Source organism: Salmo trutta, unplaced genomic scaffold (genome assembly GCF_901001165.1).
Source record: "Salmo trutta unplaced genomic scaffold, fSalTru1.1, whole genome shotgun sequence".
NCBI lineage: Eukaryota > Metazoa > Chordata > Actinopteri > Salmoniformes > Salmonidae > Salmo > Salmo trutta.
Genome location: NW_021822911.1, coordinates 3813374 through 3831437, shown reverse-complemented (window position 1 = coordinate 3831437; position 18064 = coordinate 3813374). Strand labels below are relative to the sequence as shown.

The 18064-nt window shown below is 39.3% G+C and overlaps 1 long non-coding RNA gene across 1 annotated transcript; it reads right to left on the bottom strand.

The window, feature by feature from the left end:
* Positions 1-1250: 1250 nt before the first annotated feature.
* Positions 1251-17410, bottom strand: LOC115186714 (uncharacterized). Its single transcript, XR_003875850.1, has 2 exons — positions 17260-17410; positions 1251-1503 (listed from the first exon to the last, which is right to left on the bottom strand). It is a non-coding gene; the product is annotated as an uncharacterized LOC115186714 (long non-coding RNA).
* Positions 17411-18064: the final 654 nt, after the last annotated feature.

Sequence of the window (18064 nt, the reverse complement as noted above, 5' to 3'; positions counted from 1 at the left end):
AACAATAGACTAACAAATGCCCTTGATACAAATTAAAATGGATATACAGGCGTCTGTGCAAAGTAAAATGCCTAAGTGGTAGGCAGAAGTGTGTGGTGAACGTTTGAGGAGCAGTGGTAGCTAGCTGGGAGGGCTGACTGACCACGGGGCTTATGAAGCTTGTGTTTGTCATGCATGCAGTGGATGTGTGTTTGTTTGTGTGAGGAGAGCCGTGGCGATCTCCTTGGGTGAGAGGCGAGGCATAGGGAAGGCTGTTGGATTAGGGGCTAGGTCAGGGCTCCCACCCTGGAGCAGGAATAATGGACTGGCCATCTCTACTCGATGTCCCCCAAGCCAGGGCTGTCTTTACTGTCATGGCCTAGCTGTACTAGAACACAGCAGTGACTCCTTCATCTCTCTCACACTCCCTCGTCTCCTTATCTCTTTTCTACCCTTCTCCAAAGTCCACTCAATCTATGACGACTCCCCCATACTGCATATCTCTTCCCAGCCTTCTCTTTCCACACCTTCTCTCATCTACCTCTTACTTTCTCTATCAATCCATTTTATTTTGCTGTTACAGGATGTGTGAAGAGCACTGTGAAAGGCGCTTTATTCCTGAATCCAGCTATCCGTAGATCTATAGGTGACTCCTCGCTTGCTCTGTTGATCTTTGTTGTGTTTGTTAACCATGTACAGTAGTCTCATCGTTCTACTCCCTGTCAATATACTGTGGTCTCAATCACACTCATCTAATGAACAGGCACCCCACCCAGAGCACGTCACTCCATCAACTGTCCTGCTGTCTGCAGCTAGGGAGAGCCAGCAGCACAGGACTTAGTGAACAAAGCAACACATATTGTGAGTGTGACTGTATCTGTGTGTACGGTATGAGAGAGGGGAAAGAAGAGCGATACAGAGACACAGAACGTCATTGTTCTCTACACTCAATCATAAAAGTTCACTTTCCAAAGCACATCTTTGTTTTTTGTTTTTTTACCTGGAAGCCATATCAAATATATCTCAGATTATAAGTAAATGCATAGTAACAGCTCATTACCACAATTAAACTAAACAACACAGCCTCTGTCGACACATCATCTGGCTTCAGACAGAAGCTGTTGAATATTTTTTTACCGCAAACATAACATACAGTCTGCAAGCGTATGAAATATACATAACTCGGCATCTAGTAGATATTCAGTTTTCCCGATTATAACAGATAGAAATGCCATGCACCACAAGTGATTCATTTTATAAAAAGGCTTACTTCAAGTCTAGCAAACCAAACACTATAATTTCAGTACAACATGCAGTTGAACACATGTACAGTATATAAACAATCAAGAGAATCTCACCTGCATTGTCACTGCACTTGTTAAAAGTCCACCTTTAGTGCCTGCAATATTGTGGAGAAGTATATGGTCCAATGGTCATTGATGCCCTTTTCGGAGTAAATCCGGCTGATAGGAGACAGGAAATGTATAGTCCTTGTATCACGCTGCCTCCACAGAATTCGTACACCTACAGTAGACAGAGAAGCACTGCGTCACTGTACTGTCTTTCTTGCATTCTTTATTTACTTCACTCTCTGTGTTTCAGCCTTCGCTATCTGTCTGTCTCTCTCTCACTCTCTCTCAACCTCTTTGTTTTCTCTCTCTCTCTCTAGTAGTCTCTGAGTCTCTCTCACATGAGCACGCTTTCTCGCTCTTCCACAATTACAGCTGCAAGCTACAGTCCACACAGAGCAGCTTCTCTCTCCCAGTCTCTTTCCCCCACACTTTCCCTCCCCCTTCTGTCTCTCACCACTCCAAGCGACTTATATGCCCTATGTCTTGTGCGCTCTCTACACTCAAAAAAAGGTGCTATCTGTCCCCATAAGAGAACCATTTGACTAACCTTTTTTGGTTCCAAGTAGAACACTTTGTTCCTGATAGAAACTTGAGGTTCCCATGTAGAACCATTTCCACAGAGGGTTCTACATGGAACTAGTGCTGAGCGATAAGTGTTTTTTGAGCTCGATTTCGGTTTTGGGTTCGATTATAAAAAAATAATTATGTTTTTTTATTTGTTTACGATAATTTTTTTCAAAATTAAATGCATTATGAAATAATGACATTCAAATGATTTTAGAGCTTTTTAATTGAAATTCTAAAGCCAACACAGTGAACATTCACATTCAATTATTTCTGTCAGGTCCACATTGGGTTGACATCAATAGAAAAATAGGAAATTGCTATGAAATAATACAATATTTCAGTTGTGTATATTACTTAGTTTTATTTGATGGCTTTATTATTTTTAATTCCTTAAAGTCATCATCTCATCTCTGCTCAGGCAGTAGCAGCTAGCCAGACAAAGTTATCTCTGCGCACCCTGTACTGTACTGTCTTTAGTCATCCTATTCAGCTAGGCAAGCCTGCCTAAGTATGTTGCAGAGCTGTCTGACAAAATTATTTGACTAGCTCTTCAAAGTAGATAACCAACCTGGACTGGGGGGTAGATGTAACTAGTAAACGAAATCTGGGACACTTCAATTATACTGAACAAAAATATAAATGCAATGTGCAACAATTTCAAAGATTTTACTGAGTTACAGTTCATATAAGGAAATCAGTCAATTTAAATAAATTCATTAGACCCTAATCTATGGATTTCACATGACTGGGAACACAGATATGCATCTGTTGGTCACAGATACGTAAAACAATATTGGCCTCATTATGGGCCTCAGAATCTCGTCACGGTATTTATGTGCATTCAAATTGCCATTTTTTTGTTGTCTGTATTTTATGCCTACCCATACCATAACCCCACCGCCACCATGGGGCACTATGTTCACACGTTGACATCAGCAAACCTCTCGCCCACACAACGCCATACAACGTGGTCTGCGGTTGAGAGGCCGGTTGGTCGTACTGCCAAATTCTTTAAAGCAACGTTGGAGGTGGCTTCTGGTAGAGAAATTAACATTAAATTATCTGGCAACAGCTTTGGTGGACATTCTTGCAGTCAGCATGCCAATTGCACGGTCCCTCAAAACTTGAGACATCTGTGGCATTGTGTTGTGTGACAAAACTGCACATTTTAGAGTGGCCCTTTATTGTCCCCCAGCACAAGGTGCACCTGTGTAATGATCATGCTGTTTATTCAGCTTCTTGATATGCCACACCTGTCAGGTGGATGGATTATCTTAGCAAAAGAGAAATGCTCACTAACAGGGATGTAAACAAAATGTGAGAGAAATAAGCTTGGGTGCGTATGGAACATTTCTGGGATATTTTATTTCAGCTCATGAAACATGGGACCAACACTTTACATGTTGAGTTTATATTTTTGTTCAATGTAGTATGATGTTACGAATTACAATTCGTATGATATGTTGCTAATTGCAATTTGTTATGAATTGCAAATAATGCAATATGTTATGAATTTGCAAAACTTCAAATTTGTTGTGGCTAACGTTAGCTAGGTGGCTAACACTAACCTTAACTAGGTGGCTAACGTTAGCTAAGCTAGAGGATAGGGTTAGGGGTTATTGTTAGGGTTAAGGTTAGGGTTGAGGTTAGGAGTTTGGTTAAAGGGATAAGGTTAGGGGAAGGTTTAGCTAACATGCCAAGTAGTTGCAAAGTAGCTAAAAAGTAGTTGCTAATTAGCAAAAATGTTAAAGTTGTACATGATGAGATTCAAATACACAACCTTTGGGTTGCTAGACCCAACCACCCCGACCAACCACCCAACTTTTGTTTTTGCCATAATTAACCTTCTGTCTTATGTAACCATACCAACATAACACATCATACTAATTTGGAGGTCCCGGATTTACATTTACTATGTTACGTCTAGTCTATGAGACCAGGCTGAGATAAGGCATACTTTCACAAACTGTCTCTATCCCTCTCTCATTGTTGTGTTGTGTACATCTCCTATGTGGTTTATGCGGTCTGTGTGTATCTAACCTAAAGTAGCAGGCGTAAAAGTTTCTCTCTGTCCGAGCTGGAAAGAACAGCCAGCTTGCAGAGGTGCAAAATGTACTCAATAGTCATAGTTGAGTAAAAGTAAAGATACCTTAATAGAAAATGACTCTAGTAGTAGTGGAAGTCACCCAGTAAAATACGACTTCAGTCATTAGATTTTTATTTTAATTTAACTAGGAAAGTCAGTTAAGAACAAATATTTATTATTTACAATGACGGCCTACCCTGGTCAAAACCGGACGACGCTGGGTCAATTGTGCGCCACCCTATGGGACTCTCAATCACGGCCGGATGTGATACAGCCTGGATTCAAACCAGGGACTGAAGTGATACCTCTTGCACTGAGATGCAGTGCCTTAGACCGCTGCGCCACTCAGGAATAAAAGTCTAAAAGTATTTGGTTTTAAATATACTTAAAATAAATGGAATTGCTAAAGTAAAAATAATTTCAAAATACTTATATTAAGCAAACCAGATGGCACAATGTTTTGTGGATAGCAAGAAAGACATCTGCCTCACCTGCCCTGAATGACGGGTTGCCACTGGCTAGTACACATGATTCAATTATTTTGGATAAGATATTTGTATTTGTCAAAAGGGCAGTTGAGCATCGTGTCACCAGAATAAGACCCTCGATATTTATTGGAAAGGAGCACCAAGCTCATCACCGTGCACTTTCAACACTGTGAAATTCATCATAATATACTTAATCTGTTGCCTAAGAAACTGCATGGTTTCCTGAGTAGTAGTGGGAGGCCACACTCAATATCATCGCGTGACAAGTTTACTTCGATATGATGGAAATGACATAAATATTTGAGCATAAAGGCGTTTCCACCGCCATTTCTCGCATAATTAATTTTACAGACAAAAATATCCCACCATGTCGAACGAACAAATTAAAAACTGTTGATAAAAACGTGGTTAATGTAGTTAATTACGACATTTCTGCGCTGAACTAGGTTGAATATTTGGTTAATGAAAACTACAACTCCCTTCAGCCCAGTGTCCCACATAGTTCTTGACTTGATTTCTCTCGTGAATGATTTGATTTCTCTCTGGAGAAACGGCGCGTTGGGATCACAGAAATAACGAACTAAATGGAATTCAAGTCATTGAACCCACATCGGTCAATTAGTTGTTGAATAACCGGAGAAAAAAATACGAAATTTCGGTTAATCGCTCAGCACTTGCCCTCTCTCCAGTGCTTAATTTTAGCCGGATCCTACTGGAACAGGATCTGGCACCTCTCCGTCTTGGAACAGTTTCGTTTTGTCCGGATCCGGTACCTCTTCTGGCATGAAAAATAATTGTCACTTTTTGCAATGTAAAGATTCTAATAAACGTGATCAAAGTTCTTTAGAGTTGCCTCTTCTTTAATCCCCCCCATCTCTCACTACAATGAGATTCACTTTTCTATTATCTCTCCCGCTCTCTACTCCGATAGAAATGAGCCTGCAACTCTCATCTCTCCAGCATTGCAATTCATAATGTCCTTATAGAGGCGCGCAAAGGGTTGAAATACATTTGACAAAGTTATGGTTACTGCTGTCTGTTGAGAAATAAATTAAATAGGCCTAGGCTATTGATGGATTCAATGTCGTTTTCATTGATCTCAGATTCTCAGTTTGTCAGTGTCTAAATTGCCTGTCATTTCGATCATTTTGTGCTTTCAAGACAACTTGGAACTCGAAAAAAAATAAGCCGAATCATGATGTCAGTGATCGTCAGGTCGGAAAGTCGGAGCTCTAGAAGAGGCCAGAGTGTGGAATTTCAAATTGGATGACCATCCAAAACAAATTTTTCCAGTCTGAGCTCGTTATTTCCCCAATTTCGCAGTTGTCTTGAACGCACTGAAGTCTGAAGTCGTAGATTGCCCAGCTCCGAGTTCCCAGTTGTTTTGAACGCAGCATTACAAAAGAGCGTGCCAAAATCTCCAATCGTAAAATGACGTAGAATCGCATTAAATGCGTTTATAAAAAGGCCAAACATTTTCTGGACCCTAGGCCACAAACCTTCTTTCCCATGTGGGCAACTTCTGTAAATGCCTCTACTTACTGCTCTATGCCACTACGCAAATGTGATGATATGCATGCAATGCAGGTCACCCCCCTCTCGTGCTCACTTGTTCCGGCAACTCCTGATTTACAAATTAGGCACTGTCTAGCTCTTTTTTTCTCCCTCAGTCAGTCTTTTTCCAGTAACTCCACAGTCAACAACGTCTAGCCTAGGGGTGTCAAATTCGATTCACAAGTGTCTGCGGGTTTTTGGTTTTTCCTTTCAATAAAGACCTAGACAACCAGGTGAGGGGAGTTCCTAACTAATTAGTGACCTTAATTAATCTATCAAGTACAAGGGTGGAGGGATAACCTGCAGACTCTTGGCCCTCTGTGGAATGAGTTTGACACGTGACTAACCCTTACCTAGCTCTCTCTCTCTCTGTGGCTTGTATTCTTTCCCCTGGCTTCCTTGTTTGGGGACTCTCTCCCTCCCCTACCTACTCGCTCTCTTCCTCTTCCCCCTTTCTCTCCTTTCTCCCCCTCTCTACTCTGTTTCTCTCTCATTCTTCCACCCCTGGCAGTGCACTCTTAATCCCCCCGCCAGAGTCCATGCCCTTGTAGTGCCGAGAGCATACGCTGGCGACCGTCAGCCCAGCTCCAGTTGATGAGGTAGCAGCATATCGCTTAGGGGCCCTGGCATGGGTCACATCCTGCCACGGCCCTGCCGCAGCCTTCAGGGAGGCACCATCCTAGTCAACTCCCCCCTCCACTATCACTGCACTTCATGTGTAAGCACTGAGCATTCATGGCTGCTTCACCCAATCATAATAACTTATCACAATAAAATAACAACAGCTTGCAGTCAACGGTAGATCCACCTAGCCAGGTAAACACTTCTTTAATCACTAGATTGTAATACTGGGGTGGTGAACTATTAATGAATTACCACATAATTGTTAACAATATATAAATGAACGTCATATAAATGCACACACTCAATCTCATAGCAATATAACAAGGTCATTCTTCTTTCCGATTTGGATAATCTGGCAACGTCAAGCATTCCCCCTAGCATGCCCATGTTTGTCTTGTCTTATAATGCATTTGTGTGGTATGGAGTCCACATACCTACAAATCCAGAAGGCTAAATTAAAATGGCGTGCTGACTGTTAATGGAGTGGACAAACATATGACTTCACTGTCTGTTGTGGCTTCAAGCTCATGTAATGAATAATACAACAGTCTCCACCTGTATCAGTGCAGTCAATGGGCCTGACAGTTGCTATTTATATGTATATTTTCAGCACAGTGTCTTCCCTCCACGATCACACTCAGTCAACTTGTCCTTGAATTACACAGACAAGATAACAAAACAATACCCAGAGAAAAGACAGTTTATTATCTTCTTTTAAAAGCTAATCAGCATGTAGTGACATAGCCTGATGTAAAATAGAAATTCCAGGAGAAAAACTCTCCATGTAACTAAATTATGCTCTGAATGAAAGTAAGCTCACCCATGCGGTTAATTTGACTAATTTTCTGAAATGACTTTTGTTTCTCATGAGGCGATGTAGCTAGCTAATGAGTTTGTCGGTCCACTCCAGCTGAATAATATGTATAGAGATCCTATTAAATAACTATTCTAGTATTCTAATTCATAATTCTATGGTCATATGACCCACAATGAGAGACAACTGGGGAATGCAGCTGATTGGTAGATTACTACGCTGACATCACAATGTCAGACCTGGGAAGCACTGCTCCCATTGCCTTCCCATGCCCTCCGCCCATTTTCTCGGTCAGTCACAGCACCCCACCCACCCTTTTCCCCTCCCACTTAATGACCCCATACCTCATTATGATCTGCAAAGTCCCTTGGTGTCCTCTCACCATATTTATTTTTAATTAGTTCAATTTAATTGAACCTTTATTTAACTGGGTAAGTCAGTTGAGAGCAAATTCTTATTTACAATGACGGCCTACCAAAAGGCAAAAGGCCTCCTGCAGAGACGTGGGCCTGGGATTAAAAATAAAAACAATATAAATATAGGACAAAACACACATCAAAACAAGAGAGACAACACAACATATGGTCCCCCACAGCACACCCTATCTCTTTAAAGGTACGGCACTCTGGTAAGAATGTACTGTATTTTCAACCACATGGCTGTCAGGTAGAGTCATAGCATCTGTACTGAGAGTGGTGTTATTGATATTTTTGCTACGAGTGCTTTACTATGTAGATTCTCCTCTTGTCATTTGTGAATTATTCCATCCTGTCTCAGAAGCACTCTGATGTAGCCAATGGTAATGTGCAGTTTGAACCATAACAACGTTTTAGTAAAGGGATGAGGGATGGCACTGGAGAAATGAAACCACTTTCAAAATTATAGACAGAGTCATGAATGCAAGGACCTTCCACGGTATCAAAGTTATAGTTTTAACCATGTTTTGAGGCTATACAGTGTTTGTTACATTCACAAGTATAGTTTAACCATGTTTTGAGGCTATACAGTGTTTGTTTACATTCACAAAGTTATAGTTTTAACCATGTTTTGAGGCTATACAGTGTTTGTTTACATTCACAAAGTTATAGTTTTAACCATGTTTTGAGGCTATACAGTGTTTGTTTACATTCACAAAGTTATAGTTTTAACCATGTTTTGAGGCTATACAGTGTTTGTTACATTCACAAAGTTAAGTTTAACCATGTTTTGAGGCTATACAGTGTTTGTTTACATTCACAAAGTTATAGTTTTAACCATGTTTTGAGGCTACACAGTGTTTGTTTACATTCACAAAGTTATAGTTTTAACCATGTTGTGAGGCTACACAGTGTTTGTTTACATTCACAAAGTTATAGTTTTAACCATGTTTTGAGGCTATACAGTGTTTGTTTACATTCACAAAGTTATAGTTTTAACCATGTTTTGAGGCTATACAGTGTTTGTTTACATTCACAAAGTTATAGTTTTAACCATGTTTTGAGACTATACAGTGTTTGTTTACATTCACAAAGTTATAGTTTTAACCATGTTTTGAGGCTATACAGTGTTTGTTTACATTCACAAAGTTATAGTTTTAACCATGTTTTGAGCTATACAGTGTTTGTTTACTTTCACAAAGTTTTTAGTTTTAACCATGTTTTGAGGCTATACAGTGTTTGTTTACATTCACAAAGTTATAGTTTTAACCATGTTTTGAGGCTATACAGTGTTTGTTTACATTCACAAAGTTATAGTTTTAACCATGTTTTGAGGCTATACAGTGTTTGTTTACATTCACAAAGTTATAGTTTTAACCATGTTTTGAGGCTATACAGTGTTTGTTTACATTCACAAAGTTATAGTTTTAACCATGTTTTGAGGCTATACAGTGTTTGTTTACATTCACAAAGTTATAGTTTTAACCATGTTTTGAGGCTATACAGTGTTTGTTTACATTCACAAAGTTATAGTTTTAACCATGTTTTGAGGCTATACAGTGTTTGTTTACATTCACAAAGTTATAGTTTTAACCATGTTTTGAGGCTATACAGTGTTTGTTTACATTCACAAGTTATAGTTTTAACCATGTTTTGAGGCTATACAGTGTTTGTTTACATTCACATTGTTTTGAGGCTATACAGTGTTTGTTACATTCACAAAGTTATAGTTTTAACCATGTTTTGAGGCTATACAGTGTTTGTTTACATTCACAAAGTTATAGTTTTAACCATGTTTTGAGGCTATACAGTGTTTGTTTACATTCACAAAGTTATAGTTTTAACCATGTTTTGAGGCTATACAGTGTTTGTTTACATTCACATTGTTTGAGGCTATACAGTGTTTGTTTACATTCACATTGTTTTGAGGCTATACAGTGTTTGTTTACATTCACATTGTTTTGAGGCTATACAGTGTTTGTTTACAATCACATTGTTTTGAGGCTATACAGTGTTTGTTTACATTCACATTGTTTTGAGGCTATACAGTGTTTGTTTACATTCACAAAGTTATAGTTTTAACCATGTTTTGAGGCTATACAGTGTTTGTTTACATTCACAAAGTTATAGTTTTAACCATGTTTTGAGGCTATACAGTGTTTGTTTACATTCACAAAGTTATAGTTTTAACCATGTTTTGAGGCTATACAGTGTTGTTTACATTCACAAAGTTATAGTTTTAACCATGTTTTGAGGCTATACAGTGTTTGTTTACATTCACAAAGTTATAGTTTTAACCATGTTTTGAGGCTATACAGTGTTTGTTTACATTCACATTGTTACATTCACAAAGTTATAGTTTTAACCATGTTTTGAGGCTATACAGTGTTTGTTTACATTCACAAAGTTATAGTTTTAACCATGTTTTGAGGCTATACAGTGTTTGTTTACATTCACAAAGTTATAGTTTTAACCATGTTTTGAGGCTATACAGTGTTTGTTTACATTCACAAAGTTATAGTTTTAACCATGTTTTGAGTCTATACAGTGTTTGTTTACATTCACAAAGTTATAGTTTTAACCATGTTTTGAGGCTATACAGTGTTTGTTTACATTCACATTGTTTTGAGGCTATACAGTGTTTGTTTACATTCACATTGTTTTGAGGCTATACAGTGTTTGTTTACATTCACATTGTTTTGAGGCTATACAGTGTTTGTTTACAATCACATTGTTTGAGGCTATACAGTGTTTGTTTACATTCACATTGTTTTGAGGCTATACAGTGTTTGTTTACATTCACAAAGTTATAGTTTTAACCATGTTTTGAGGCTATACAGTGTTTGTTTACATTCACAAAGTTATAGTTTTAACCATGTTTTGAGGCTATACAGTGTTTGTTTACATTCACAAAGTTATAGTTTTAACCATGTTTTGAGGCTATACAGTGTTTGTTTACATTCACAAAGTTATAGTTTTAACCATGTTTTGAGGCTATACAGTGTTTGTTTACATTCACAAAGTTATAGTTTTAACCATGTTTTGAGGCTATACAGTGTTGTTTACATTCACATTGTTTACATTCACAAAGTTATAGTTTTAACCATGTTTTTGAGGCTATACAGTGTTTGTTTACATTCACAAAGTTATAGTTTTAACCATGTTTTGAGGCTATACAGTGTTTGTTTACATTCACAAAGTTATAGTTTTAACCATGTTTTGAGGCTATACAGTGTTTGTTTACATTCACAAAGTTATAGTTTTAACCATGTTTTGAGGCTATACAGTGTTTGTTTACATTCACAAAGTTATAGTTTTAACCATGTTTTGAGGCTATACAGTGTTTGTTTACATTCACAAAGTTATAGTTTTAACCATGTTTTGAGGCTATACAGTGTTTGTTTACATTCACAAAGTTATAGTTTTAACCATGTTTTGAGGCTATACAGTGTTTGTTTACATTCACAAAGTTATAGTTTTAAACCATGTTTTGAGGCTATACAGTGTTTGTTTACATTCACAAAGTTATAGTTTTAACCATGTTTTGAGGCTATACAGTGTTCGTTTACATTCACATTGTTTTGAGGCTATACAGTGTTTGTTTACATTCACAAAGTTATAGTTTTAACCATGTTTTGAGGCTATACAGTGTTTGTTTACATTCACAAGTTATAGTTTTAACCATGTTTTGAGGCTATACAGTGTTTGTTTACATTCACAAAGTTATAGTTTTAACCATGTTTTGAGGCTATACAGTGTTTGTTTACATTCACAAAGTTATAGTTTTAACCATGTTTTGAGGCTATACAGTGTTTGTTTACATTCACAAAGTTATAGTTTTAACCATGTTTTGAGGCTATACAGTGTTTGTTTACATTCACAAAGTTATAGTTTTAAACCATGTTTTGAGGCTATACAGTGTTTGTTTACATTCACATTGTTTGAGGCTATACAGTGTTTGTTTACATTCACAAAGTTATAGTTTTAACCATGTTTTGAGGCTATACAGTGTTTGTTTACATTCACAAAGTTATAGTTTTAACCATGTTTTGAGGCTATACAGTGTTTGTTTACATTCACAAAGTTATAGTTTTAACCATGTTTTGAGGCTATACAGTGTTTGTTTACATTCACAAAGTTATAGTTTTAACCATGTTTTGAGGCTATACAGTGTTTGTTTACATTCACAAAGTTATAGTTTTAACCATGTTTTGAGGCTATACAGTGTTTGTTTACATTCACATTGTTTACATTCACAAAGTTATAGTTTAACCATGTTTTGAGGCTATACAGTGTTTGTTACATTCACAAAGTTATAGTTTTAACCATGTTTTGAGGCTATACAGTGTTTGTTTACATTCACAAAGTTATAGTTTTAACCATGTTTTGAGGCTATACAGTGTTTGTTTACATTCACAAAGTTATAGTTTTAACCATGTTTGAGGCTATACAGTGTTTGTTTACATTCACAAAGTTATAGTTTTAACCATGTTTTGAGGCTATACAGTGTTTGTTTACATTCACATTGTTTGGGAGGCTATACAGTGTTTGTTTACATTCACATTGTTTTAAGGCTATACAGTGTTTGTTTACATTCACATTGTTTTAGAGGCTATACAGTGTTTGTTTACATTCACATTGTTTTGAGGCTATACAGTGTTGTTTACATTCACATTGTTTTGAGGCTATACAGTGTTTGTTTACATTCACATTGTTTTGAGGCTATACAGTGTTTGTTTACATTCACATTGTTTTGAGGCTATACAGGTTTGTTTACATTCACATTGTTTGCTAGGCTATACAGTGTTGTTTACAATCACATTGTTTTGAGGCTATACAGGTTTGTTTACATCCAATTGTTTTGAGGCTATACAGTGTTTGTTTACATTCACAAAGTTATAGTTTTAACCATGTTTTGAGGCTATACAGTGTTTGTTACATTCACAAAGTTATAGTTTTAAACATGATTTTGAGGCTATACAGTGTTTGTTTACATTCACAAAGTTATAGTTTTAAACCATGTTTTGAGGCTATACAGTGTTTGTTTACATTCACAAAGTTATAGTTTTAAACCATGTTTTGAGGCTATACAGTGTTTGTTTACATTCACAAAGTTATAGTTTTAACCATGTTTTGAGGCTATACAGTGTTTTGTTTACATTCACAAAGTATAGTTTTAACCATGTTTTGAGGCTATCACAGTGTTTGTTTACACTTCACATTGTTTACAAACAATGGAGTTAAACAAGATTATATTTTGCATTCTGATGGGGTACAACAGTTAAACTAAGGTCATAAATAGATGTATTGAAAAGTTGTTGACAAGCAGCCAGCAGCCAGTCCTCCAGACTGCTGCCTGAGCACCTTTGTCTGCTCACACAAGCTGTGCTCTGCTTTGATACCAACACAGAAATATATAGAAAGTCACTGATTTAATATTTCATATTTGTAACGAACATCTAACAACAGATGTCTGTTTGTATGTGGTCTGACAGAGACTTGAGGACAGTGAAGGTCAAATGCGTAAGCATCATAAATGATTGCACTCTGAAGCAACAAATCTATAATTTAAACTGTTGACAGGATTATATCTTTGCCCCTTGGTGGAGTCAATCAAACTAAAAGACGTCAAGAAAAGTCAAGAAAGTCCACAGCCCACTTGCCTGACTCCTGCTATTCAGAAGAGTACAATTTTTTATTAAGGGTCTGGAAAAATACACAACACTATTTACATAGATAGAGAGGCTCCTCAATGGGAGCAGCACTTGTGAATACAATTAATTCAACTGAAATACAATGAACTCTTATGACTCAGAGCAATGGATTTGAAATATTCTTTCAAAATAAAATATCAAAGAAATGAATGACGTCCAGAGTTACAAAATTCCTGTAGTTGTCATTCAAGACTATGTGATAACTTGTTGATCTCAGGAGGTTTTGAATGTTATATGATCACATATGACTCAGGCATTTGAGTCACCTGGTTCAAAGGGACAGTTCACCATCCTCTGATTGGCAATCAGTGTGTGGTGTAAACCTTTGTTGATTCCGTATTGAATAGCAGTGATTGAATCAACGTGAATAGCTTGAAACATTCATGACTAAGACCTTTGTATAGACAGACATAGCTATCCTGATTTGTGCTGCAGCGAAAATAGAGAGGATGCATAGTACAGTAATGTGAAAGTGTAACCATACAGCTGAAGAGTAAAGGCTGGTAACAGTGCACCAACTCGTCTCTTTCTCCTGCTTTAAAAACCTTTTACTGCAGAGGACTACATCAGTGTCACACAGAGTGTTTCTTGGTAGTCAAACAAATCTACTTTGAAACAAAAGTACTCCACTCGTAGGAGTGGTTTGTTCATAACCATCCTCCTTTTTGAGGCCACTAGGTCATTTGACTGCAGGAAAGGGCTACAGCTGGAATCCTTAATTGGTGAAACTGCCACATCCGTTTGGGATTACAACAACAAAGAAGTTACTGCAAACAACCAACACTGTTTTTTCCCTCTGACATTATTGCATGCGTGATAGAACAGCACAATATGTACTGCAATTTTCTGACGTCGCTGCCGGAGTCTCCTCTCCTCTGTTTCAACAACAAAACAAAAACAATAACAAAAAAGACGCACAACACACACACAGATTTGGTCCTCAGATACTCAAGAAGTTCTAAAGCTGCACCAATGAGAGCATCTTGACTGGCTGCTTCGCCGTCTGGTATGGCAACTGCACCGCCCTTGACCACAAGGCTCTACAGAGGGTGGTGCGGACAGCCTAGTACTTCTCTGGGGCCGAACTCCATGCCATCCTGGACGTTTATACCAGGCGGTGTCTAAGGAAGGCCCAGGAAATTGCCAAAGACTTCAGCCACCTAAGCACATGGACTGTTCTCTGTGCTACCCGGAGCAACGGGTCTCAGACCAACAGGCTCCAAGATAGCTTCTATCTTGAAAGCAATTAGACTGCTGAATAGCTTCTCAGACTATCTGTACTGACTCTACCTGCACTGGCTATATATACATACACATGTCTCTATCCCACACACAACACACACACATAACACACTCACGCATACTGATGTCACATACACACACACACACGCCACCACAGACTCACACCCAGCATATGCACTGCTGCTACTTTTCACTCTTATTATTATATTTATATATATACTGCTCAAAAAAATAAAGGGAACACTTAAACAACACATCCTAGATCTGAATGAAAGAAATAATCTTATTAAATACTTTTTCTTACATAGTTGAATGTGCTGACAACAAATCACACAAAAATAATCAATGGAAATCCAATTTATTAACCCATGGAGGTCTGGATTTGGAGTCACACTCAAATTAAAGTGGAAAACCACACTACAGGCTGATCCAACTTTCATGTAATGTCCTTAAAACAAGTAAAAATGAGGCTCAGTAGTGTGTGCCTGTATGACCTCCCTACAACGCCTGGGCATGCTCCTGATGAGGTGGCGGATGGTCTCCTGAGGGATCTCCTCCCAGACCTGGACTAAAGCATCCGCCAACTCCTGGACAGTCTGTGGTTGCAACATGGCATTGGTGGATGGAGCGAGACATGATGTCCCAGATGTGGCTCAATTGGATTCAGGTCTGGGGAACGGGCGGGCCAGTCCATAGCATCAATGCCTTCCTCTTGCAGGAACTGCTGACACACTCAAGCCACATGAGGTCTAGCATTGTCTTGCATTAGGAGGAACCCAGGGCCAACCGCACCAGCATATGGTCTCACAAGGGGTCTGAGGATCTCATCTCGGTACCTAATGGCAGTCAGGCTACCTCTGGCAAGCACATGGAGGGCTGTGCGGCCCCCCAAAGAAATGCCACCCCACACCATGACTGACCCACCGCCAAACCGGTCATGCTGGAGGATGTTGCAGGCAGCAGAATGTTCTCCACGGCGTCTCCAGACTCTGTCACGTCTGTCACATGTGCTCAGTGTGAACCTGCCTTTCATTTGTGAAGAGCACAGGGCGCCAGTGGCGAATTTGCCAATCTTGGTGTTCTCTGGCAAATGCCAAACGTCCTGCACGGTGTTGGGCTGTAAGCACAACCCCCACCTGTGGACGTCGGGCCCTCATACCACCCTCATGGAGTCTGTTTCTGATCGTTTGAGCAGACACATGCACATTTGTGGCCTGCTGGAGGTCATTTTGCAGGGCTCTGGAAGTGCTTCTCCTGCTCCTCCTTGCACAAAGGCGGAGGGAGCGGTCCTGCTGCTGGGGTTGTTGCCCTCCTACGGCCGTCCTCCACGTCTCCTGATGTACTGGCCTGTCTTCTGGTAGCGCCTCCATGCTCTGGACACTACGCTGACAGACACAGCAAACCTTCTTGCCACAGCTCGCATTGATGTGCCATCCTGGATGAGCTGCACTACCTGAGCCACTTGTGTGGGTTGTAGACTCCGTCTCATGCTACCACTAGAGTGAAAGCACCGCCAGCATTCAAAAGTGACCAAAACATCAGCCAGGAAGCATAGGAACTGAGAAGTGGTCTGTGGTCCCCACCTGCAGAACCACTCCTTTATTGGGGGTGTCTTGCTAATTGCCTATAATTTCCACCTGTTGTCTATTCCATTTGCACAACAGCATGTGAAAGAAATGTATTGTCAATCAGTGTTGCTTCCTAAGTGGACAGTTTGATTTCACAGAAGTGTGATTGACTTGGAGTTACATTGTGTTGTTTAAGTGTTCCCTTTATTTTTTTGAGCAGTGTATATTTATTTAACCTTTATTTAACTAGCAAGTCAGTTAAGAACAAATTCTTATTCACAATGACAGCCTCCCCGGCCAAACACGGACGACACCGGGCCAATTGTGCGCCGCTCTATGGGACTTTCAATCACGGGCCGGATGTGATACAGCTGGATTCAACCAGGGACTGTAGTGACACCTCTTGCACTGAGATGCAGTGCCTTAGACCGCTGTGCCACTCGGGAGCCCCAGCCTCCTGTACATGTACATATTTACCTCAACTACCACGTATCCCTGCACATTGAATGGTATTGGTACTCCTTGTATAATAGCTCATGCTTGTGTGTTTTATTTCTCGCTTTTTTTATCATTTTATCTAAAACTCTACATCTTTGGGAAAGAGTTTGTAAGTAAGCATTTCACTGTTGTATTTGGCGCATGTAACAAAATACATTTGATTGGACACACACACACACACACACACACAACACACACACCCACACACACACCCACACACACACACACACACACACACACACACACACACACACACACACACACACCACACACACACACACACACACACACACCACGTGAAATGCTAAATGTATGTAATGGCTGCTGGCAGATGGGTGTTTTTATCTGTAGACGTACCTGTACATCATGTCCTGTCCTGTAGTGTGATACCCAACACAACACACAGGTTCCAGTCTGGAATCACAAGCACTAAGGACAATCAGTGGCTGTGACAGTGTGACATAGAGCCACAATGACGTTACCAGTCTTATGTAACATCAGGCACTAAGAGCATGACAGTCAGAGACATCAACAGCATTACAAGTGCCAGGCAATCCATCCCCTCTGTCCTTGCATCAGTCATTGCGTTATGCCAGCCCCGCCCACTTGTTTCAGAAACATGAATGAATGATACCGATGAGACCATCTGAGAGACAATCTGCTAACCTCGTTAGCCCTGACACAGTTCCTATTAAACAATGGCTGTTGTATATGCTTTAATTACACTGATGAGGTACATGATACTGTTCAGCCAGTATCAATCCCTAGATCTACAGCAATATAAGTACACGACAACATACTGTACGTTGTACGCTCACCTCTTTGCTACAAAGACTGCAGCTTTTTTTCTGTTTGTCAATGAAAGCCTCTCATTTTACATTTAATCGATACTATAGCAAAATAATTTTGCACGGACAAAAGGAGGATGGCTATGAACAAACTACTCCACTCCAACGAGTGGCCATAAGAAGTGAGATCGCACACTGATGCATGTCAGAAGGTGCTTTCAACTGGGATGTGTAGTAGCCCTGTCCTGCAGTCAAATTATCTAGTGGCCTCACGGGTGGAGTGATATTCTTATTTTTCATATTTAATCATTTATAAACATTATTCGCTTTTTTTTATGCAGAAAACCCGGTGTTTCTATGTCTAACAGTTTTGT